We start from the raw sequence: 27,676 nt of genomic DNA, 5'->3' as shown, positions 1-27,676 counted from the left end.
TCTCCCATCTGTTAATAAAATTTGACTGCATACAAAATAGATACAAATCTCTTATTACCTTAGAAATACAAAGTTAATCACATATAAATAGAGGATTTTTGAAGACATTATATAAGTGCTTACTAGGAGTGTCTACTTCTCTCAAAAAGTTTATAACTCAGTGATTCTCAACACCAGTTACATATTTAAAAGCTCTCAAAATAAATAAAATAAAATAAAGGACTTGGAATGTAGCCCCGTGGTAAAACACCCCTGGGCTCAATCCCCATATTAAAAACAAAATCTTGATTGTTTTAAGAAAATATACATATCCAGATTCTACCTGGAGCTACTCATAAGTGGAAATTCAAAACTCCCCTCTAAAGAAATCATTCCAAAATCTTACTGTCTTCAACATATGCATTTTTGGCTATGGTGCTGTTGTTTTTCCTTCTCAAAAACATTCAAGCCACTTTTTACTGTTTTACGGTCATTCTTACTCACCTAGAGCTTCATACATAGCATGTATTACATATAACTTCAAGGAATGCTTTCTAACCAAAACAAAAGAAAAAGAGAAATCTGCTAATGCAGCATTCCAAGAACTTTCCTGGGAATGTTTTCATTTGACTGAGGGCATTTCAGTGAGGAAGAGGCACCAAAGGTTCCAAACAAGAAAGGCTACATAAATTCACTGGGGCATGGGCAAAATAAAAAATGTATAGCTCTTGTTCAAAAATTATTAAGACTTTCAAGACAGTGATAACATGGGACTCTTTTAAGTTTGAGGCCCTGAGAAAATGCACATTACTTGTCTAAGAAGCCAGGTCTGGTTCTGAAGTCCAGAATAGTCTGTGTATTCAGCCGTTCTGTTCACTTAACAGATAATCAGACAGACTAGGGAGAGCAATTGATTGCATTCCCATCCTAATGAACATAGTTTTATTATCTATTTATTTAGGGTTTTGATTTAAATTCTTCTTCTTAAATTTTGATTTATCCTTTCTTTTGACATCTAGAGAAATCATTTGAAATGAAATGAAATGACCCTATCATCTTGCTCTTGTTTAAGATAAGCATATATACTTTTAGTGTTGCTAGTTTTCTTTTCTTTATTGACCAAACTCCATAAAACTTGAAAAATCCAAGATGAAGACTTGAAATTCAGCTCCATTTTAGCCTGAAAGCCAGTCACTAAATGTCACTCCTGAAGCATTTAGCTTTTGTTTTAAATAAAAGCAACATCTACTGAGCACCCAGTACATGCTTTATATCTGTCTGTGTCCATTCAGACTCCCATAACAAAATGTCTTCGATTGGTTGGTTTGGAAATAACATGGGTTTAGTAGGCTGGGGATATAGCTCTGTTGGTAGAGTGCTTGTCTCACATTCATAAGGCGCTAGTTTCAATCCCCAGCCCCCAAAACAACAACAACAACAACAGATAACATGGGTTTATTTCCTATAATTCTGGAACCTGGGAAGTCCAAGATCAAGGCAGATTTGGTTGAGATCAGCTTTCTGATCTTAGATGGCACCTGCTTGTTTCCTCACATGATGAAAGGGACAGACTTGCTCTCTGGAGCTGCTCTTACAAAGCTGTGAGTCCCAATGTGAATCCCATCCAATGGATTGGGCTATGCCCCTCATGACCTACTCTCTTCCTAAAGATTCTACCTCCTAATACCATCACCTTGGGAGTTATAAATTTTGAGCAGATGAAAGTTAGGGTCCTAGTTTATTGATTTCTCTCCTCATAACAAAACCATGAGGGAAGAAAGAATTGCTCTACTTTTCAAATGAAAAAGTTAAATCTCAGAGAAGTTAAGAAACTTGTCTATATAGGAGGTACAGAGAAGTAATTAAGATTATGGGCTCAAAATCTGGCAGATATAGGCTTACATTCTGTAATTATCTGCATATGATATTGGAAAATCACTAAACTCTTAAAAATTATATTTGATCCAATTGTATATCAGGAAAAAAGTCTAATTTGTAGGAGTGCCATGCAAATTGAGATAATACAAGTGAAATGTCTAAGTGCAAGGCAAACACTTAATAAATAGTGGCAAGTATTGTTAAAGTCACAAATGCAGTTAAAGAGCAATGCTTGAATTCTTTCTTCTCTGAAGATAGAATTGGTCATTTTTTACTCTAATTTCAAAAAATAACTGATTTAGAGAAAATTATATCATTAACTACCTTCAAATTGGGCTTGAGGCTAGGAAAAGAAACTAATAGTACAAATATTGGTGACAATACTTACTAAGTACAGTGCTGAACAGCATTATGAAAATACTATATACCTAATTATTCAAAACTTTAGCATTTTTTTCTATTCCTGATCAGGAGTATTAACTCATAGAATAGTAGGAAAAATTGTCTTAACCAATGCACTCAAATGAGTTAACAACCTTTCTAATACTTTCTATCCATCCTTGACACAATAGTGGACATCTGACACATGCACCTCTTATTATAATTTTCCTCCCAACATATCTTCTGGTCATATATTATTCCTTTTGATTTAACCTGTGTTTGGCAATTAGTGTTTTAGTCAGTTTTTTCATTGCTGTGATCAAAAGATCTGACAAGAACAATTTTAGAAGAGGAAAAGTTTATCTGGGGCTCATAGTTTTAGAGGTCTCAGTTTAATGGCCAACTCCATTTCTCAGGGCCTGAGGTGAAGCAAAACATCATGACGGAAGAGTGTGGCAGAGGAAAGCAGGAAACAGAGAGATAGAGACACTGCAGACCAGGGATGAATTATATATCCCAAAGGCATGCCCCCAATGACCTACCTCCTTCAGGCACACCCACTGGCCAACACTTCCCACCCAGTTAATCCTTAGCAAGGGATTAATGTGCTGATTAGGTTAAAGCTTTCAAACCCCAATCATTTCTTCTCTAAACTTTCTTGCATTGTCCCACACATGAGCTTTTGGGAGGCACCTAACCTACACCATAACAGTAGGCAGAAGGTCACAGTGATTGATTTTAGTAGGAAATGAAGAGGGAATTCAGACCAGAATCTTTTCCAGGTTCCCATAATAAGTAAGTAAATAAATAAATAAACAAACAAACAAACTGGACTCTGAACTTGAACTTTAAACCTTTAGGAAAAATAGTTTTATATAAAACGTCAATTTTTTTAATAACAAAACATTACTGAAAAATATCACTGATAAAAACCTGAATGAAATCTGGGCAAAATAAAAAGGGCTGGGGATGTGGCTCAGTGGGAGGAAAAAATGTCTTTAAAAACTCATATTTTTTCCCTCAAAGCCAGCCACAGTTTGATGCTCCTTTTACAGGTGCGATGTTGTGGCTCAGCTCTGCTTATATCCTTACGTCCCCTGTTATCTCCTTCCTTTGTCACATACCGACTGCCATGCCTTCATGCCAGTTTTCATTCCTTCCCCCACCTCCCTACCTGGTCTTTGGGTGCTGTGGTCCAGCACTGAAACCTGACCTCCTCAAGGTACCCTACACTAGACTTCTCACAACTCTCTCATGCCATAGTGTGACCCTGGACTCCCTTTCTTCAGGCAGCAGCCTTCTGCCTAAGCTAATCTGGCAAGGCATCTGCTATGCTTGGTGACTGTACTCCAAGAGGTCTTATTCCTTTCAGAAGGGAAAGCAGAGGGTAAGACTTTTGGGCAGCCCCAGGGAAGAACCATTTATTGTAAGACTGTCAACTGCATCAAGCAATCACGTGCTGAACACAGCTGGACGTAGCCTCATGGTCTAGAAGAAAGAGCACAGACAAGTAGACATAGATTCATGTCCAATCATTCACTCTGAGCCTTCATGAAATGGTAAAACTAATTTTGTAAATTTGCCATGAGCCCTTAGAGAACAACAAATGTAAAAATCCCAAATCCATAAGAATTCCTTTAAAAAGATTTGTGAAAAATGCTGAGGTTTTTAAAAAAATAAATCAGATATTGCTGTGTTCTCATGGAGCCCACTCTCTGGGAGACTAAGACATTTAAAATATATGTATGTGTAATTAAAATTGTCAGTTTTTACAGCTTGTATTGAAATGTGGATCCATATACCTATTTACAGATGAGGAACCAGAGGTTAAGAGATGGATAATGATTTGACTGCAAAAGAATGAAAAGGTAGAGTCAAAGTTTAAACCCTTGTCTGTCCAATCACACACTGTATTAACAATATTGACAGTTTTTATTAAAATACATTATTAATACATTATAATTACACAGAATATTTGGGTTCATGGTACCATATTTGTACATATATGTAACATAATTTGATCAATCTCATTTGATTAAGTTTGCTCTGCACCTCCACTTGTTCTATCTTACTGATTTCTCTATTATTATTATAACTTGAATTAATGCAATATAAAAGCAAGATACATTGTGATACATTAATACTTGGACATAACATAATTTGGTAGATTTCATTTCCCAGTACTTCCTCATGCCCTTCCCTTTTTCTCCCTTCTTCTCCATCCTCTACCTCTACTCTACTGGTTTCCCTTCTATTTTCATGAGATCCCCTTTGGATGTTTTCTTTCTCTCTCTCTCTCTCTCTCTCCCCCCCACCCCCCACATGTAAGAGAAAACTTTCAACCCTTGACTTTGTGACTCTGGCTAAATCAAAACTACATGGAGATTTCATTTCACTCCAGTTATATTAGCAATCATATAAAATCAAACAATAATTGCTAACAAGGATATTGGGGGGAGAGAACATTTATACATTGTTGGTAGGACTGCAAATTAGTACAACTACCTTGGAAAGCAGTATGGAGACATGGAGCAGAATAGAAACACCATATGACCTAGCTATCCCACTCCTTGGTATTTATCCAAAAGAATTAAACTCAGTATGCTATAGTGATACATGCATACCAATGTTTATAGCAGCACAATTCACAGTAGCCAAGTTATGAAGCCAGCTTCGATGTCCATCAACAGACTAGATAAAGAAAATTTGGAATATATACATAAAGGAGTTTTATTTATCCATAAAGAAGAATGAAATTATGTCATTTTCTGGTAAATAGATGGAACTGACACTTGTTTTTAAACCTATTTATAAGACTATCTCTGGATACCAGTAATATTATCTTCCTGAAGCAGAATCATGGATTCCATTTTGAAATTGTCTCTTAAATTTAGGCCATGACAAGAAGAAGCTAGGAGTCTGAAGCAGCAGCTCAACTTCATCAAATTTAAATTTTTGACCTGTAATTCAAAGGATGGAGATATATATCTATATCTATATCTATCTATATCTATATCTATATATATACACACACACATACATACACACACACACACAGAAACACACTGTGACTTAGAACTAGTTCAATTACTGGCTTACACAGTTTCTTAAATACTCAAAATTTATATTTTTTTATAAATCCCATAATTATCAAGTCACTATCTTAATTATATTACACTGCATTTTCTCAATATCAGAGATGGTAATTTATTCAATTTAAAGATTTTAAACATACCACAAATGCTATTTCATCACTTGCTTTTTTTTATTCTGAAAGCCTCAAAATATAGGAAAGGCTATGCCTCTCCACCAATGCTCCAGCTTTACCATGGCACGGGCAGGAAGGGATCACACCATTCACACAAGCAAGGCCTTCCTCCTTTGCTGCAGCCCTACGGCTTCTCCACAACAGTGCACCCTATGGAAGCCAGCAGAGAGAATTTCCACCGAGAGTTGGCACCACCACCCACGTGGCTAGGCAAGAGCTGCTGACCTGAGGCCGTAGGTTAATTCATCAGGACCAATATGTCTCTATAACCCCAGGAAAGCTCAGCCACATGGGTATTCATCTTCTAAACAGAAATTTTTTCTAACATCAGTCTGAAAACTCTGATTGGGCCCACTTTAATCATTAGGCCTCTCCTATTGATTTACATCTTTCTTCTTAAAAAAGACTGCAAAATATTTTATACATGCAAAAGAGAATATTCAACACAATAAAAGATAAATATCAATAAGACACAAACCCGTTTATTCATAACTCAATTAAACAATAAAACATCATAAATTTCTTTGAAAAATGTGCCCTTCACCTCATGTCCCCCTTGCTTGCCTTGCAAAGATAACCATCATCTTGATTTGGGTGTTAATTAGTTTTTATTTTTAAGTTTCTTTTTACTTGTTATACATAAGAGTAGAACCTATTTTTGATATATTTATACAAACATGGAGTACCTTGCTTTTTAAATAATTTTTTCAACTATTGCTATATTACATACATATGTGTATATATAGATATAGATATAAAACCTTGGATAATGTATTTTAAATCTGTTTATAAGCTTAAAATAAATGGAATCACATTAAACATGTCTTTGGGGATGTCTTTGGCTCAGCATTATGTTTTTGAGATTTACCCACATCAATGCATGTACCAAGTTTCTTCATTTTTCTACTACTGTGTATTATAGCAAAACTCATGTATCCATTCTTCTACTGTTGGACCCTGCTATACTTTGGATCTGGAATGTTCCCAAAGGCCCATGTGTTAAAAGCTTGGTGTCTAACTTGGCGTCATTGGGAGGTGGTGGGAATTTTAGGAGGTGGGGCTTAAAGGAGATTTTAAGTAATTGGGGTATAACCTCAAAGGAAACTTTAGGATGCTGGTTTCTTCTCCCCCACTCCAGTGGCTTCCTGGTCACCATGAGGTAAGTAGCTTCTTACCACCACATGCTCCCTGCCATATGTTGCCTTCCTACAGGCCCAACAGCAATGGGGCCACTTGATCATGAACTAAAACCTCTAAAACTCTGTGCCAAAATAAACTTTTTCTCCTTTTAAATTGATTTATCTCAGGTATGTGTTACAATAATAGAAAACTGACTAACATAGACCTATATGTGTTTTCCTTTTTGACATTACAAATAAAGTTTCTATGATCTTTTTAAAACATATTTCCTATTATATATACTTTCTGAAGTTTGAAGACCTTATTTCATATGAATGTTTACCTCATCAGAACTTCCCAACGTTACTTGAACTGTTTTTGATATACCTACACTACATGAGGTTTCTATTGTCCTGCATATTGAACAACTTTTAGTATTGCCTGCCATTCTCCTTTTTACCAAGCTAGTGGGTGTGAAAACATCTTTCTGTGATTCCAGTTTGCAGTTTCTTGCCTGCGTTGAGCATCTCCTCATATACTTATGAAAACCTTTTATTTCTTCTTCTGTAATAACCTGATCATGCCTTTTACCCACTTGTCTACCTGGTAGTTCTCCTTATTGGGTTGTAGAAATTCTTTCAGCTTCTGTTGATTAATTTTCCCCAGGCTTCTCACTTCCACTACTTCACTCCAGGCAGTCAATCTACAAAGTCAAATTTCTGCAGAAACATTCACTACGTAGACCCACTAATCATCCCAAATTATTTTCAGATTTTGGCAAGTAAAATTTTAAAAGTACATTTGAATACAATTGACACAATGGAATATACCTTTTCTTTCATCAAAGGCTGGGAAAGTGCCGGAAAGGGGTGAGTCTTTAGGGATCAAAATTTTTCATCAAAATCTTAAAAGAAGAATTTTGCTCATCCACTTCTCTTTATCTTGTGGGTTTGACAGCACAGTTAAACACATATTTTATGTTCATGAATATTCTTAATTCCCCTAATTATACAGTTATGAATCGCAGACAGGAACAGAGGTATTGTGGGGGAGGACAGGAGATGTGGAGCCAGAGGCAGGGAACATTTTGGTGTCACCTCTATCTTTAGGGTGTATCATATTTTGTACAGAAAGGAAGAAAAATGCATTCTGAACTGGTTTCAGTTACTACATACCCATGCCTAGAACAGCTTTCATGGATTTGTCAATTGACATAAATTAAAACCAGACCAAACTTCATTCCATCTTTTTTCCCCCTATAGATTTTTCTTGCCTCCTCCTCCTTCTCTTTACCCCACCCTAAAACTTCTCCTCTTTATGTCTTTAAAAGTAATTTTGCTTTGCCTACATTTTCTGTTTTCTCAGGAAAACTTCTCCCATTACTCTGGTTCCCTTCTGCCTGAGGGAATGTCTCCTCTCTCCTTCATTCCTTTGGGTCTAATCCTCTCAATTATCTAAGCCCCTGTCCAGAATCCCTAGTAAACATTCTAAAAGGGGGAGAATGCTCAGTCTTGTTGATTGAGGGGGTTTTGATATTATATATATATTTTTTCCCCGGGGGGCAGGAAATCTCAGTTTTAGTCTTACTTCTTTTATTTTAGAAAAACAATCTTCTTGTATTAAGGCAATCATTTATATTTTTTATCCATTTAACAACAACTAATAGGACTCCCTAGAATCATAACTTCTAAGCACAAAAGTTTATGCAACTCTAGAAAGGTAGTAATGGGAAAAAAGAAAAAAAACAACATTGTCCTCAGTAAAACTTGAGTTCAAACTCCAGTTTCATCTTCCTAGAAGTAGGGCCTCTGACTGACCCTCAGTTTCCTTTTCTGTAGCACATTTAACATACAGGTGTATTATGGAGATTTTTCAGTGATATTACATAAAACAGGTCATTGTTGCAGTTGGGGTTCTTACTTAAGCTCAAGAATATTTATTAGCAGGATAAGAGATGGACTAGAAGGCTAGGTAATACTCAGCAAAGGGCACTAAGCACCATGCTGCTCTGGAAAGTGAAGAAGCAGCATTTAGAGCAGCACCAGGCAGCCAACTTGGGAATAAATAAGCTACAAATTTTGTCCCCTGGTAGTTCTTCAACAGGAGAGTTGATCATGGTATTAACACACCAATTTTTCCCCCAACTAGATAGCTAATTTCTTTCTTTCTTTCTTTCTTTCTTTCTTTCTTTCTTTCTTTCTTTCTTTCTTTCTTTCTTTTTGTTCATGTGAGCAGAACGCTCTTCAATCCATTGTACACAAATGGAGCACAATTTTTTATTTCTCTGGTTGTACATGAAGTAGGGTCACACCATTTGTGCAATCATACATGTACTTAAGGTAATGTCATCTGTCTCATTCCACCATCTTTCCTATCCCCAATGCCCCCTCCTCTGCCCTCCTCCACCTTTGTCCAATCCAAAATTCCTCCACTCATCCCATGCCCCCACTCCATTATGGATTAGCATCCACTTATGAGAGAAAACATCCGGCCTTTGGTTTTGGGGGATTGACTTACGTCACTTAGCATAATATTCTCTAACTCCATCCACTTACCTGCAAATGTCATAATTGTATTCTCTTTTATTGCTGAGTAATATTCCATTGTACATATATACCACAGTTTCTTTATCCGTTCATCTATTGAAAGGCATTTAGGTTGGTTCCACAGTTTGGCTATTGTGAATTGTGCTGCTATAAATATTAATGTAACTGCATCTCTGTAATATGCTGTTTCTTTTTGGGGGGTGGGGGTGTTGGATACTAGAGATTGAACTCAGGGCACTCAACCACTGAGCCACACCCCCAGCCCTATTTTATATTTTATTTAGAGACAGGGTCTCACTGAGTTGCTAAGCACCTCACCATTGCTGAGGCTGGCTTTGAACTCATTATACTCCTATATTAGCCTCCCAAGCAGCTGGGATTACAGGCATGTAATCACCACGTGCAGCTGGAGTATGATTATTTTAAGTCCTTTGGGTATAGACCAAGGAGTGGGATAGCTGGGTCAAATGGTGTTCCATTTCAAGTTTTTTTAAGGAATCTCCTTACTACTTTCCAGATTGGTTGCACCAATTTACAGTCCCACCAGCAATTTCTCAAAGAAACTAAAAAATCCTTTAAAGAAAGGAAAGTGGATGCTATATGGCCAAAAACCAACTATTGCCTACTATGTAGGAACTCAGTGTTTGTTCTATTCTTTCAACCCCTTGGTTTTGCTTAAAGTTCCCAAAATATAAAATCAGGAAGATATTAGAGAGACCTACCCACTTTGTGTGAAATATAAGTCATTCACTCAGAATAAACTCATTCTCTGCCCACTGAAATCTTATCATCCTAAAAAATTCAATAAACACACTTCCTCCATGAAATTCCATCCCACTGTCCCATATTAAAGGGCTTTTCTCTGTCTTGGAACAACTCCTGCTTGCATTCACCCTAATACTGGACATACAGATTTTAATCCTATTTGTGATGGGTGTGTGTGTGTGTATGTGTGTGTGTGTGTGTGTGTGTGTGTGTGTGAGAGAGAGAGAGAGAGAGAGAGAGAGAGAGAGAGAGAGAAAGAGAAGGAAAGACTTACAAAACAATAATTAATTTAATGTGTGTGATGTATACTGATATTTTAAAATTTTTATTCTAATTTTCATGATGCTAATGGACACTCAGCCAATTTCACAATCAAATAATGAGCTGTGGCAAACAGTTTGAAAAGTATTGGCCTAGAAGTTAAACGTAAATTCTAGACTTAGAGGGACCAGACTTAAGACCTGGCTCTGCCACTCAGATATGTGTCCTTGAACAAGTCACTTTGCTTTTCTTTAAGACTCAGACTTTATCAAAAGGGGTCAAAATAAGCCATTTCTCCTACTACTTGTCCTTCCATGAACAAGTCACACTTTTAGGCCTCCATGTTCTCATACTTGCTGTTCCCTTAGCCTAGAATTCTTGTATTTCCCTTTTCTGTAGTGAAAACTTTTACTGAGCACTCAAAGCTTAACTCATCCATTTCTTCCACCAATAGTTTTGGAATACAAACATGCCTGGAAATCATTGTCAGTGGTGAGAGTATGAAGATAAAGAGAAAAAAGGGGTTCTCAACCTCAAGGAATTCTGTTTAATGGCAAAATTGAGACACCTGGGTAGAATTAATAACTCTTTCTCATGCTATCCAAATATTTTCTACATAACTTTACTGAGGTCTTTATCACTTGTGGCATAGCTCCATTCCCAGGTATTATATCTTTCAAGAGATAGTGAATGTCTCCAGAATAGGGACTATTCTTTAGATTCTCAAAATTCCAGAATCTACCCCAGAGTCCCAAACTCTGTAAACAATGTGTGCTACAAGAACATAAGAATAAACACTAAAATGGAATCGTGATATTTCAGGAGAATTTCAGTGGGTCCCACATCCCCAGGTTCTGGTCAATTGTTTAAGTCTTCCTGGTGAAAGAAAGAGTAGGAAAAGGCTATAGTTCATGTGGGTGGCTAACCAAACTGTAGTAGACACACACAACTATTGACACATGCTACAACATGGTAGAATCTGAAAACATCATGCTAAGTGAAAGAAGCCAGACACAAAAAGCCACAATGTTTTATGATTCCATTTAAAGAAGATTTTATCAAGAATAGGCAAATCCACAGAGTCAGAATAGTGGACTAGTGATTACCAAAGTTGGAGAAGGGGAAGGAAATAGGAGTGAGTTCAGGGTTTCTTTTGGGGGTACTGAAAATATCCCAAAGCTAAATAGACATGATGGTGGCACAACACTGTGAAAATACTACACGTCACTCATGGTAAATTTTACGTTAGGAATATTTTACCCCCTCCCCACCACGTACACATTTTAAGATTTCCTAGCAGTGGTTATTGTATTGGTTTTTGTCTTCTTGGCCTGCAGTTCCCAGTTTCTTCTAACCTGAAGCTGCTGTGGGGAGATTCTTTCCCTTTGAATCTATAACTTAATCCTCCACCACACACTTATGTCATCTTTATGGCAACCCAATTCTCCCAGGAGTAACTCTAAGAAGAGCTTCTAATTGTGTACCAGGAATATTTTATTTGATTCTTAAATACTTACGAGACTCCAGCTCCACAGCAATCACTGTATTAGACACTGGAGATTTCATGGTGAATAAGGCAAATGAGGTAGCTACTCTCAAGGAACTTAAATCAGAGAAAAGAGACAGGAAATAAATAAATGAAAGAGACAATTTCACAAATTTCCAGTGTTAAGAGGACAATAAAACAGGATGGCAAGAAAATAACAGGGAGAGGGAGATCCAACATGGCGGAGGGCGCAGAGAGATCAAGTCTCTGATCTCTTCAGCTGTGCGGGCATAGGGAGTCGTAAACTGTCTAAATGCTGTTTTCTCAGGATCACTAGGCAATGCTGAGCTGACGTGGATCTGGGGCGAAGAGTTTGGGCATCTCAGAACACACATCGAGCCCGGATTGGCTGAATTCAAGCTCCGGTTCGCCTGCTTCCCCTGACTCAGCACTAACGATCCCGCTGAAATAACTGGTCGGCCCTCCTGAACTTACAGAGGTAAAAGCCAACGGAGCCTTCATAGGCAGTGGCCACAGGATTGAAACAGGGCTTGGGAGAAACAGTCAGGACCCACCCGTTGCATTGGTCACCCGGCAAAGGGAACGAACGGTCACCATTTGCATGGGATACCACCATGGCAGAGAACTGACGTCACGGGTGGAGGAGATAACCTCATTGAAACCAGCGGCGACAGGTGTGTAATCCCCTAGCCATCCCTCTTCACACAGCGGGGAAACCTTAAGTGCCCCTCCCAACTCTCCCGTGAGCGCGATAACCAGACCGAGGAATCAGGAGTGGCACGGGACTCGCCACCCGGAACTCCCGGCTACCGCTCCCACAAATGCTGACAACTGAGGTCTCTTGCACCAGCTATCGGGGGTGTGGCTACCGGAGAGCAAGCAAATTCGCTGGGGGTTCTCAGCCCCAAGCTCTACAAACTTAGGGTCTGAGGGAGGCAAACAGAGAGAGTGTGCCCAGGCGTTCATGAAAACAGGGCTCCCAGGAGCAGCAGACATGGCGTGTAGCCAGTATTGTGGTGAGTATCACAGGTGAGCAGGGCCTGGCTTGAGGAAACACAAGAGAAGGCCTTAGACACTCAGGATTGGAGACCCGCCCAGTCTGGGAGGAAGAGCTGCTGCACAGTGATTGGTTCCCACCTATTAAGAGGAGAAGCTTGGCCCAGTGGGCACACCTCCACCTACTGGAAGAAAAGTTAATCGAACTCTATGACTACATTTATTATTATTATTATTATTTTTAATTTAGGTTTTTTTTCTTTCATTTTCATTTTTTGTTGTTGTTCTTTAACTTTTTTTAATGTTTTTAATTTTTTTAATTTTTTAATTTTATTATTATTATTATTATTTTAAATTTTAATTTTCATTTTTTTATTATCATTTTTTTAAAAAAAAATTTGTTTCTTTATTTTCTATTTTTTTCTCTTTTGTCTTTTCATTTCTTTTCAATTTTCTTATTCCCCCTTCCTTGAATTCTACCTGCCTACTCTCATTATCTTTAGTGACGTCTTCCATTCCCTTCTAATATCTTTCCTCCCAAGCATCAAATAAATTTATAAGAGTAAACAGTAACTCAGCAGTCAAACAGAACAAGAAGTAACATGAGCAGCATAAAAAAGCAAGGAAGAAAAGGAGTACAAACAATGAAGGACAGCCTAAATATTCAGGAGGACCTAGAGTCATCAGAAAAATGGCCATATAAAGAACTCAAGGAATACCTTAGACAGATGGAATGGAACCTTAAAGAGGATATGAGACAGCAAATCCAAACAGTGAAAGAACACATTGAAAATGAATTACATAAACAGATAAAAGAAGAAGTTAAGCATCTTTATCAGGAGATAGAGATTATAAAAAATAATCAAACAATAATTCTAGAAATGAAGGAAACGATAAACCAAATTAAAAACTCAATTGAGAGTAACACTAACAGAGTGGAGCAAGTAGAAGCCAGAACGTCAGATAATGAAGACAAAATATATCACCTTGAAAAGAGTCTAGCCAACTCAGAAAGGTTGGTAAAAAATCACGAGAAAAACATCCAAGAGATATGGGATAACATAAAAAAAACAAACTTACAAGTCATCGGGATAGAGGAAGGTACAGAGATTCAAACCAAGGGAATGAGTAACCTGCTGAATGAAATAATTACAGAAAACTTTCCAGAAATAAAAATGGAAACGGATATACAAATTGTAGATGCATACAGGACACCGAGCACACAAAATCACAGTAGACCAACGCCAAGACACATTGTTATGAAGATATCCAATATACAGAACAAAGAGAAAATATTAAAAGCTACAAGAGAAAGGAGACAGATTACATTCAGTGGTAAACCAATACGGTTAACAACAGATTTTTCATCACAGACGCTGAAAGCGAGAAGATCCTGGAACAACGTATTTCAAACACTGAAAGACAATGGATGCCAACCAAGAATTCTGTATCCAGCAAAATTAAGCTTCAGGTATAACAACGAAATAAAAATCTTTCATGATAAACAAAAGCTAAAAGAATTTGCAGCCAGAAAACCAGCATTGCAAAGCATCTTGAGCAAAACACTACACGAGGAAGAAATGAAAAACAACAACCCAAACCATCAGTGGGAAGTGCCTCAGTAATGACAGAGGGATCATGGAGAAACAAACTAAATTTTAAAAAAAAGATAAATAATCAAACATGGCTGGTAGTACAAACCATATATCAATAGTAACTCTAAATGTTAATGGCTTAAACTCTCCAATAAAGCGACATAGGCTGGTATCATGGATTAAAAAAACAAATCCAACAATATGTTGCCTCCAGGAGACACATCTGATTGGAAAAGACATACACAGGCTGAAGGTGAAAGGTTGGGAAAAAATATACCACGCACACGGTCCTCGTAAGCAAGCAGGGGTGGCCATCCTCATATCGAATAAAATCGACTTCAAGACTAAGTTAATCAAAAGGGATGAGGAAGGACATTATATACTGTTAAAAGGAACCATTCACCAACAAGACATAACAATTATCAATTTGTATGCACCAAACAATGGAGCTGGAACGTTCATAAAACAAACTCTTCTCAAGTTCAAGAATCAAATAGACCACAACACAATAATTATCGGTGACTTCAACAAACCTCTCTCACCATTGGACAGATCCTCCAAACAAAAGTTGAATAAAGAAACTATAGAACTCAATATCACAATCAATAACCTAGATTTAACTGACATATATAGAATATGTCAACCATCATCAAGTGGATATACTTTTTTCTCAGCAGCACATGGATCCCTCTCAAAAATAGACCATATATTATGCCATAGGGCAACCCTCAGTAAATATAAAGGGGTGGAGATAATACCATGCATTTATTTGATCATAGTGGAATGAAACTAAAAATCAATGATAAAAGAAGGAAGGAAAAATCCTACATCACATGGAAAATGAACAATATGTTACTGAATGATCAATGGGTTACAGAAGACATAAAGGAGGAAATCAAAAAATTCTTAGAGATAAATGAAAATACAGACACAACATATCAGAATCTATGGGACACAATGAAAGCAGTTTTAAGAGGGAAATTCATCGCCTGGAGGTCATTCCTCAAAAAAAGGAAAAACCAACAAATAAATGAGCTCACACTTCATCTCAAAGCCCTAGAAAAGGAAGAGCAAAACAACAGCAAATGTAGCAGAAGGCAAGAAATAATTAAAATCAGAGCAAAAATCAATGAAATTGAAAGAAAAGAAACTATCGAAAAAATTAACAAAACTAAAAGTTGGTTCTTCGAAAAAATAAATAAGATCGACAGACCCTTAGCCATGCTAATGAAGAGAAGAAGAGAGAGAACTCAAATTACTAATATACGGGATGAAAAAGGTGATATCACAACAGATGCTACAGAAATACAGAAGACAATTAGAAATTACTTTGAAAACCTATATTCCAATAAAATAGAAGATAGTGAAGACATCGATAAATTTCTTAAGTCATATGATTTGCCCAGACTGAGTCAGGAGGATACAAACAATTTGAACAGACCAATATCAATGGATGAAATAGAAGAAGCAATCAAAAGACTACCAACCAAGAAAAGCCCAGGACCGGATGGGTATACAGCGGAGTTTTACAAAACCTTTAATGAAGAATTAATACCAATACTTTTCAAGTTATTTCAGAAAATAGAAAAAGAGGGATCTCTGCCAAATTCATTCTATGAGGCCAACATCACCCTGATTCCGAAACCAGACAAAGACACCTCAAAGAAAGAAAACTACAGACCAATATCTCTGATGAACCTAAATGCAAAAATCCTCAATAAAATTCTGGCGAATCAGATACAAAGGCACATCAAAAAAATTGTGCACCATGATCAAGTACGATTCATCCCTGGGATGCAAGGATGGTTCAATATATGGAAATCAATAAATGTTATTCACCACATCAATAGACTTAAAGATAAGAATCATATGATCATCTCGATAGATGCAGAAAAAGCATTTGACAAAGTACAACATCACTTTATGTTGAAAACATTAGAAAAACTAGGGATAACAGAAACTTTCCTTAACATTGTAAAAGCTATCTGTGCTAAGCCTCAGGCTAGCATCATTCTGAATGGAGAAAAATTGAAGGCATTCCCTCTAAAATCTGGAACAAGACAGGGATGCCCTCTATCACCACTTCTATTCAATATAGTTCTCGAAACACTGGCCAGAGCAATTAGACAGACGAAAGAAATTAAAGGCATAAAAATTGGAAAAGAAGAACTTAAATTATCACTATTTGCGGATGACATGATTCTATACCTAGAAGACCCAAAAAGGTCTAAAAAAAACTACTAGAACTAATAAATGAATTCAGCAAAGTGGCAGGATATAAAATCAACATGCATAAATCAAAGGCATTTGTGTATATCAGCAACAAAACTTCTGAAACGGAAATGAGGAAAAACACTCCATTCACAATATCCTCAAAAAAAATAAAATACTTGGGAATCAACCTAACAAAAGAGGTGAAAGATTTATACAATGAAAACTACAGAACCCTAAAGAGAGAAGTAGAAGAAGATCTTAGAAGATGGAAAAATATACCCTGTTCATGGATAGGCAGAACTAACATCATCAAAATGGCGATATTACCAAAAGCTCTCTATAGGTTTAATGCAATGCCAATCAAAATCCCAATGGCATTTCTTGTAGAAATAGATAAAGCAATCATGAAATTCATATGGAAACATAAAAGACCCAGAATAGCAAAAGCAATTCTAAGCAGGAAGTGTGAATCAGGCGGTATAGTGATACCAGATTTCAAACTATATTACAGAGCAATAGTAACAAAAACAGCATGGTACTGGTACCAAAACAGGCGGGTGGACCAATGGTACAGAATAGAGGACACAGAGACTAATCCACAAAGCTACAACTATCTTATATTTGATAAAGTACCTGAAAGCATGCAATGGAGGAAGGATAGCATCTTCAACAAATGGTGTTGGGAAAACTGGAAATCCATATGCAACAAAATGAAACTGAATCCCCTCCTCTCACCATGCACAAAAGTTAACTCAAAGTGGATCAAGGAGCTAGATATCAAATCAGAGACTCTGAATCTGATAGAAGAAAAAGTTGGCTCCGATCTACATATTGTGGGGTTGGGCTCCAAATTCCTTAATAGGACACCCATAGCACAAGAGTTAATAACAAGAATCAATAAATGGGACTTACTTAAACTAAAAAGATTTTTCTCAGCAAGAGAAACAATAAGAGAGGTAAATAGGGAGCCTACATCCTGGGAACAAATTTTTACTCCTCACACTTCAGGTAGAGCCCTAATATCCAGAGTATACAAAGAACTCAAAAAATTAGACAATAAGACAACAAATAACCCAATCAACAAATGGGCCAAGGACCTGAACAGACATTTCTTAGAGGAGGATATACAATCAATCAACAAGTACATGAAAAAATGCTCACCATCTCTAGCAGTCAGAGAAATGCAAATCCAAACCACCCTAAGATACCATCTCACTCCAGTAAGATTGGCAGCCATTATGAAGTCAAACAACAACAAGTGCTGGAGAGGATGTGGGGAAAAGGGTACTTTTGTACATTGCTGGTGGGACTGCAAACTGGTGAGGCCAATTTGGAAAGCAGTATGGAGATTCCTGGGAAAGCTGGGAATGGTACCACCATTTGACCCAGCTATTGCCCTTCTCGGACTCTTCCCTGAAGACCTTAAAAGAGCGTACTACAGGGATACTGCCACATCGATGTTCATAGCAGCACAATTCACAATTGCTAGACTGTGGAACCAACCCAGATGCCCTTCAATAGATGAATGGATAAAAAAATGTGGCATTTATACACCATGGAGTATTACGCAGCACTAAAAAATGACAAAATCATGGAATTTGCAGGGAAATGGATGGCACTAGAGCAGATTATGCTTAGTGAAGCTAGCCAATCCCTAAAAAACAAATACCAAATGTCTTCTTTGATATAATGAGACTAACTAAGAACAGAGCAGGGAGGAAGAGTAGGAAGAAAAGAGTAACATTAAACAGATACATGAGATGGGAGGGAAAGAGAGAGAAAAGGGAAATTACATGGAAATGGAGGGAGACCCTCATTGTTATACAAAATTATATAAAAGAGGTTGTGAGGGGAATGGGAAAATAAACAAGGAGAGAAATGAATTACAGTAGATGGGGTAGAGAGAGAAGATGGGAGGGGAGGGGAGGGGGGATAGTAGGGGATAGGAACGGCAGCAGAATACAACAGTTACTAATATGGCATTATGTAAAAATGTGGATGTGTAACTGATATGATTCTGCAATCTGTATTTGGGGTAAAAATGGGAGTTCATAACCCACTTGAATCTAATGTATGAAATATGATATGTCAAGAGCTTTGTAATGTTTTGAACAACCAATAAAAAAAAAAAAGAAAATAACAGGGAGAGAGGGAAAGCTGGTTTAGCCTGCATGGCCTGGCAGAGGGGCCCTGTGAGCTGAGAGCCTGAGTTCAGGAGGGAGCTGGCCATGCAGCTGAGAATGGTTCAGAAAAAGCCAGTGGCTAAAACCGGGCAAGAGGGGAAGAGAGGAAGCTGATGAGGTGGGAAATGGAGGCTTGTGTCCAATTCTGTAAAACCTGCACATTTATCTGGAAGCCACTGCAGGGTTTAGGCAAGGGGAAACCATCTGGTTGCTTTAAAAAGACTACTTCTCTGGCAGCTCTGTGGAGAATGCTGTGCAGAATGCCAAGTAGGTAGACCCCTTAGGAGACTCTTGTGTCAGACTCCAGGTGAGAGGCTGGAACGTGGAGATGGAGAAAACCCCACAACTCCTTGATCTGTCAGCTGCCTCCCATTTTTTGTTCCTGCTTTCCGAACACCACACTGGGATGCCATGCCCCAAGGCCAGCCCCAGCACCCAGCCTAGCACTGCTTTCTGGCCAGCACCTCCTCATTACCTATCCTGTCCTCTTCTCTTGCTGGGGAAGGAGGGACAGGACACCCACAAATAAAAATAATAATTAATAAAAATATGGAACAATAGCCTGAGATTTCTTCTGTTTTCCAGAATGTGGGCTCCGATACAAATACACAGTCCAGACACTTCCTATTTATCAAAGGGGGTCCTGAAGTTCAAAGCAGAGCTTGTTCAAAAGGGTGGTAAGACATCCCCACCCACACACACACTGTCATTACACCATGGGAGGTGACCCACAAGGACCACAACATTGCCCCACCTCCGAGAATAGGTTATTTATCCCCTTATCAATGGTGAGCTGGGACTGGCACCCAGAATCTGGGCTTCCTCTGCTTCCCACTACTCACCCTTGAGGGCTAGCATGAGTACTGCACCAGAGGCAGAGAAGTAAATTGAACCCAAAGTATACAAAGACTCTGACTGGAGGGAAAATGACACCTGTCAAGATATGCCTTGGGAAACAAAATACTCCACACTTCAACTTCCTCAGGAAAGGCCCAAGGACTTCGAAGAGGATGCCTCCAACAGATTCCTGTTTAAAGAAAAACATAACTTTGGTGTGGCACGAAGTCAAAGGTCCAAAAAATAATATTGATGAGAACAAGCTGTAACCTTTTGGTTATTCTTATTCCAATGGGTAAAATAGCTGGAAAGGAAGAGAATGAGGTCTGGGAGCTACAGCAAACAACTGCAGAGAAGTTCAAAGATGTGGAGATGAGAGCCTGGACAAGGGGCCCTCCAAATTTTTTAAATATATAATAGATGACTCAACAGCATGCACAGGCGACTGAGCAAAAGAAGCATTTTAAAGGATAGAGTGTACAGGTTTACTGTCACTTTAGAGTAGGATTTATGGCCAGGTTAATCTGAAATCCATAGTTAATGGGGTACATAATCATGACTATGCATTGGGGTAATTAGGCATAAATGGTATGCAGTTTACATAAATAAGGGTAATTGGTTATTTTTACATAAATAAATATCTTCGCTTTTTCTTTTCTTTCTTCAAGTTTTCAAGTACTGCTGCATGGGTGGCTGATTGTCTCAGAGAAGAACACTGAAGCCTCACCATCATGAGGCAAACCAAGATCCTCCCCATCTTCCCTTCTGCCTACTCCCAAGTCTTAAGCTCTCCTTTATTCTCCCCAGTTAAAACAGTTATTTGGGGCTTTACCATGCAGAAGGGAGAAAAGGAAAACCAATACTATGGCTGAGGCTAAAAATAGAGAAAAGATTGTAGAGAGAATTGTTGAAGTTTTATGTGAGAGAGTTACATAGAGGGATTCTTTTAGAAGCATCATTATAATCCACTATTGCATAAAGAAATGCAAGTAGTGGTTGATAACATGTTGGGAAACCATGTAGTTCAGCACGTACTCCCCTCGTGGCTTAAACCAATCAGTTCAAATGAATCCCCCTCTTGTACTAACCAATCACCCTTACCCAACTTGCTCCCACCAGTGAATGTGCTAATCATGTTTTAGAGTTGTTTTATGATTTTCCCACCTGTGATGATTTGCTAAGAGATGCTATGATGTATGTAAAGTCCCTGCCTTCCCCAAAGAGTGTATAAAACTGCTGCAAACCCTGGGCTCGGGGCCTCTCAGCGTCACCAGTTGCTATGTGCACAGAGGACCGAACTAGCCCGCAATAAATGCCTCTTTGCTGCTTTAAAAAAAAAAAAAGAAAGAAAGAAAGAAAAAAGAAAAAGAAAAAAATTGCAAGTAAACCTTTAGGTTATTTTGAAAAGTCTTTTGATTGCTGGATTTTCTTTTTTAATCATAGTATAACTCTGAGACTGAACTATGTAGATCATGAGATCATAAATGTCTTAATCTTATCATCATCAAGTACTGATTCAAATATCTTTTAAATATCTCAAATCTCACTCCATAATGGTTTGGATTTTATTTTTTTTAATCGTCATCTCTATCTCAAGGCTCAGGAAATTTACATGCTACCCAATTCCACTTTGTCTGTTTCTATCCATTGAAGATTTTCATTTTCACATATCTGCAAAGTTTGTACACAAAAAGAACTATTTACATCTATTTGGTTAGTTGTAACTTCTAAAATTATGAATGCTGAAACGTAGGTCTTTAGGTCAATTTAAAAACTTTGTTGTTCTATTTAGAAGAACAAAAATTCTATCTCAAAAGAAAAATGGACCATGTGCTTAAGTTTATATTATGGTCAATCATAAATTTAACAGTTTAATTTCTGCTAAAGAGCAAAATTTATTTCTCAATAAAATTAATATATCTGAAACATTTGATGATTTTTTTTTTCAATTTGACTAGGTGGTTATTAACCAAACGTGAATCCAGGTACTTCTGAGAAGATATTAGAAGCCTCCTTCAGTTCACTTTAATGAATGGAGATTATTCTGGTTGAGCCTGACTTCATCAACTGGAAGGTCTTAGTAGCAGGGCTGAGGCTTTCTCAGGAGAGAGAGAGAAAAAAAGAATTCCTCCTATAGATAATGATTTGGGGCCATTTTCATGGAATTGCAGCTATTCATGATCTTCCCTTCTTAACATTTCACCTTACAGACTTCAGACTTGCTTAGCCAGCCCCAGAATTGCTTAAACTAGCCCTTGTAATAAATCTTACACACACACACACACACACACACACACACACACACACACACACCTCGCCTACAGGATCTGCTTCTCAGATTGAACCCTGAATGACACACATTTATGCATTTCAAATTTGATGTAACTGATTCATTCGTAAACTTCAAGCATCTGACAGGGCAGACTTATAAACCCTGTAAGTAAAACCTATATAAACCTAATGAAAGAAATTTTAAATATTAAAAAAAAATCAGATTTTCATAAATATGCAACACTGTTTACAAAACTAATACACTTCCTCTTTCCAAACTAAAGTCACAAATATAATAACAATTACACATTGCAAATTATAACCACAAAATTAATATGCAGTTTCTCTAAATTGTCAGTTTAATCTTCATATTTCAAATGCTCAAAATAACAAAATATGATTATGCTAATTATTTTTAATTTTCTCCTTAAAACACAAAAGTATAATTACAGGTCTGTTATTTCATTATTTCTACATATCTTTGTGTGTGTTGCCAAAGTTATAACATCACTTTCCCAAATCATAAAAATAATACTCATTGAATTGGGTACGTGACTTGAAAACTCAGGAAAGGTTCGTGAAATACACCCAAGAGATTGCAGGTCACAGGAGGGTCAGGAAGAGGTTTTAAGGACAAATACTTATGGGAAGCATCTGTGTGTAAATTTTGATTGAACATAATAAGGTAAATTCTATCTGAATCTTTCCTGTTTTCACAGAGTGGGGGCGGGGGGGCAGATATCTGAGCTGAAGAGGAGGGAGGTCAGAGAAAAGAGCCAGGACAGAATATGAAAGCCAAAGTCTAGGGACGGATTCAGGGATGAATAAATATATTCATAGCCTTCAGGAAAACTGTGATGTTCCTGAGAGTTGAAGCTGTGGGTGTGGAGAGCCAGGATATTCAAGCTTCCTACAGAACAACTGCAAACCATGGCAAGGCCCTAAGAAGCCTCTATTATAAACTAAGAAGCACTGCTTCAGGTCAATGAGTGGATTCTAAATATTGCTTATAACTCTAGGAGTATATATAATAAAGACTTGTGTTGTTGTTGTTGTTGTTGTTGTTGTTGTTGTTATTTTGTTTTGTTTGGTAACAGAAATTGAACCCAAGGGCACTTAACTCTGAGCCTCATCCCTAGCCCTTTTACTTATTTCTTCATTTTATTTTGAAACAGGGTCTAGTTAAGTTGCTTAGGGACTCACTAAGTTTCTGGGGCTGGCCTCCAACTTGCAATCCTCCTGCCTCAGCCTCCATAGTCACTGGGATTACAGACCACTATTGCCTGGCTTGTGTTGTTTTTTAATTAAAATTCTTCCAGAAGAATTTCTCTTTAGAACAAAAAAGCAACAAAAGAAATATACTTCCAACAATAAGCAAAAGACGAGGGAAATCTAGTGTCATGGAGGCCAGGAGAAAAGCAGTCTGAAGGCCCTAAGACTCCTTCCAAGAGAGAGACACTTGGGACTCCACTAAAGGAAGCCACAAAAGAGCCCTCAGGTTAAAGATCCTAGTCAAATTTCATATAATGCTTTGAAAATGGGGATTTAGAGATTGGTAGAGATGAGAGTAGCTATGAGAAAATTGGAGAAGATAGAAAGAGGAGAATTTTCAAAAGTGTTATTAGATTTCTTTTCATTTCCTTGGAAACATTCAAATAAAGCCTGGAACTACATTTTAATTACCTTTGCTTGCTGGACCATGTGGCTGACTACACTAACATGCAGAGACTCAGCCAACAGGTAGTCTGGGATTTATCCAGACCACCTATTTTCAAAAGTGATTCACTAAATTCTTCTACGCAGAAATAGAAATACTGTCTTCTTTGCTTACAAAAGCATAGATACCAACTACTATTCCAACAGACCCAATCTACTTTACAAAAAGTCTTTTTTTTTTCTTATATTCAGAGACAAGAAAGCTATCTGCCTTTTGTAGGTTCATATATTTCTTAGGTACCATATTATGTGGATTTCAAAGAAAATTGATAATTCTGGTGACAGTATCCATTTATTCAATAAGTCATTCTACAGACATCTGGCTTGAAGCCTCCATGCACCCAGCACTATATTAGGGTCTGAGGTCAAGGAAATAAGACTCAGACCCTTTCAAGAAATTTGTAGCCTGGTAGGAAAGACTGCAAATTGAAGCCTCCAGTCCTTTTGGAAATTAAATTAGCACATTACTAAAAATCATGCAAACTTCAATCTGAACCCAATAAATTTATTCTAAGAAATCTGATCCAAAGAAATAGTTTTTTCAAAATTTTAATTTGTAATTAATTTCAATTTAATTTAAAAGTTGGATTTTAAATTACTTTAGTCACCCAGATATCAGTTCAAAATCTGATATTTCTGTAACTTACTAGACTATCACTTAGCTCATCCTAGACCGGGCTACCCCTAATATTAAGTTACTGATTCTTGCACATGAGGTCATCATTTGTATTAACTGCAATAACATATGCAGCATTTATCACTGATCCTGGTACATGGGAGACGTTTAGTAAACAATTGTCTTATATGAAGAGAGGGGTTACAATGACATGGAAATTCACAAATATGTGAATGAGGCTGAAAAAATGACACATTCAGATTCCATGATTGTGTTTAGGGGATATAATAATTTGATAGTTTTTATATTTTTAAAATGTTTAGTTTTTTAGAATTTTCTCTGTGGATAAAACTTCAAACTCCAAAAATATGTTTGCATATTTCATTGTGTTGGAGAATGCCTTTGTTTTCCTTCTCCAAAGGAAAGACACATATTGAAACATAATCAGGAAAGAAAAATATTTCTTCTTGATGTCCACCTACAGGGCTGGATGTCCACCTGGCTGGGTGTTCTGCAGCACTACTTAGCCACTCAGTTATTAGCCAGACACAAAGCTGGAGGCTGATTGGGTATGTGGAATAAAATGACATGATCCTTGCAGCCAAGGGGTCTATTTCTGGTATTTACAAATAAATTTATATTATAGAACAAGTAAACCATCTCACAGCATTATACCCAGTTTTGCCTTGGGGGCCTGCGAGAGAAGCATCTCAATTAGACCCATTAGTTAGGGCTTTATGGAGGATGCAGTGTTTATACTGGATTTTAAAGAATGAGGAGAACTAACTGGACACAAAACAGAGGAGTCATGCCAAGAGGTAAGAGAAGTATATACAAAGGCAAAGAAATGTCCTGGCGAAAAATGGGCATCAAAACAATCATTTCACTGTGTGAACACTTAATATTTGGACTACATTCTCTGGAATCTTTCTTTAGAATCATCTAGACCACTTTTCTAAATTACCACTTTTTCTCACAAGAGAAGAAAGACAAGCTTGACTTTAAAATTACCCCCAAATATTCACAATTTTATTCCCTGATCATGGCTCCTCTCCAAGAATACAATAGCAATAATTTAGAAATGGAGGGAGACAGGGATCCCCATAAAACATTCATTTTCTTGGTCATCTGCTCTGGCAGAAGATGGGTTTCCTCGAAGCAATCAAGAGTTCTGTGTCTTTACCCACAGTGTGTCCACATACCTTTGTCCTTGCCACCTTTTCACTTGAAAAGTCTGCATTAAGGCCAGCAGTGGAGATGGGTAAATAGAGAATACTTGTAAAATGTGTATGTTTTATGCTAATTAAGACTATAAAGGGTGTGTTTTATGCTAATCTCTGATTCATTGATATGAGAGTTAAATGAAGTCACAATTCACACAGGATTTAGGTCTGAAGTTAGGCTATCAGGCACAAAGTGAGCATGGTTAAAAGTGCTCCTGAGCATCCCATAAGCCAGCCACCAAGAATGGCAAAATGCTTTGTGTTGACAGTCCTGTTCAGTAACGTGTGTGTGTGAATGAATAATTCATACTTTAATAAAAGTCTGTAGTAAATGGCACATATGCAATATAAAATGTAGGTCATTTTCATGTTAATTATTTAAAAGATTACTTGTAGAGCTGAGTTTTAAACCTAAAACATGCGATGAATCTCTCCTTTATAAACCCCTGTTCAATATTTAATGCCAGTTGAGGAGCTCAGAATTTTTATAGGACGAGGGAATATATTCTGGCAGAGAGAGTATTAGAGTTGGAATCCGAAGACTTGGGTTCAGGTCTGCCTACTCTCACTCATTGATAAAGAGGGCATAAGCATTTATAAGTCTCAAGTGATACTTTTGATATCCAAGACTTTAATAGTATTTGTTTGAAATGCTAAGATAGCCTTGGAAAATATTCATGTTATATTTGGCGTATGAATATATTGTGCTATATGTGGTAGTGAAAGAGCCCTGGGCCACTCAGCCAGCACTCCATGGCCAAGTATACACTTTCTATACTAGTAATAATAATCAATGAAAGACCTTTTTATTTCTCTTGGGTACCTCCAGTCATTCTCTTATTCCCTGCTCAAAAAAATGTCTACAGTATTTTTAGTGTTGACTATTTGTAAACAGCAATAAGATTTTTAAACAGAGTTAAAAAGATTCCCCATCATCCCCACAGACTGATCCATAGATAGGAGAGTAAATGAAGTCACAATTCACATGGGATTTAGGGCTGAAGTTGGGCAAGAAGGCACAAAGTGAAAATGGTCAAAAGAATAGCCACAAGAATCATAACGTAGCCGGGTACAGAGGTGCATGCCTGTAATCCCGTGGCTTGGGAGGCTGAGACAGGAGGATCGTGAGTTCAAAGCCAACCTCAGCAATGGTGAGGCACTAAGCAACTCAGTGAGACCCTGTCTCTAAATAAAATATAAAATAGGGCTAGGGATGTGGCTCAATGGTTGAGTGCCCCTGAGTTTAATTCCCTGTACCAAAAAATAATAATCATAATGTACTCAATCCATTGACCACATATTATTTTTCAGAAAACAGGTCATATTCAATATTAACAATAACTGAGTTTAAAAATTAGGGAATAGAGGATAACTAAGCTTTTAGTCCCCTTCCCAAAATTCATACTAAGCAAGAAAGAGGGTGTCAGAGAAAGGGAGGAACTATGAATGCATCTTGCCCCCCTGCACAGCCCTGAGGGTTACAGGAAGTAATGGGCACTGCCATGGCTCAGGCCCTTTCATCTGGGGAACCCCCAGAATAGGAAAATCAGATAACTTTTTGAATCCTTCCTTCTGTACACTCTAATGGAGACATCCCTTTTTTATATGAATGACTGAACTTGATTTTTCAAAGATGTTTGGTAAACTAGCCTCCATTTGGGATTTCTAAGGTATCTTGGGACTGTTTTCCAAATCATTCAGGCTCTATAAAACTGCCAAGTGTGTTTTGTCATTTGATTTTTTTCAAATATGGGTAATTTAATCCATATGTTGCACATTTATAAAAACCTCTACAATATAGTTTCAGATTTTTAAGAGCCACTTGTTTTCCTAGGAGGGATTGGGGCTTACTTAATACTTTTCTAGGAACTATTTTTAAATCAAATTTCAAAACAGACGATTCTCTTTGCCTTCTAAAATCTGGATCCTGAAATTTCGTTTGGGTTTGAAAATAGATTGCAAAGAAGTTTTGCGTAGTATTGTATTTATAGACTATATGATCTGAGATCAATTTTTTTGCGGGTATTTATCTCAGCTTCAGACAGAACTGAAAGTCACATGCAGAGGAGGAAGGAGAACTAGAAAATGCGAAGAGCACTGGAGAGGTCTCAGTGCACAATATTTTGGGGAGCAAGCCATCTGCCCTCGATCTGAGAATCTCAAGGAAACAGTCCACCTCTCCTCACTCCTGTAGGAGCTGTATTTTTTTCAGTGCACTGAGGTTTCATTTAGGAAATTACTTTTTCAGCATTCTCATTATTCTATTGCCCTGGAGGGTTTACTCACCTCATGCATACAGGAGGGGCCATGTCTGGGTCCAC

The sequence above is a fragment of the Spermophilus citellus genome (genome assembly GCF_964194105.1).
Source record: "Spermophilus citellus genome assembly, chromosome: 2".
In the NCBI taxonomy this organism is placed as follows: Eukaryota; Metazoa; Chordata; class Mammalia; order Rodentia; family Sciuridae; genus Spermophilus; species Spermophilus citellus.
This window is presented reverse-complemented; position numbering follows the sequence as displayed.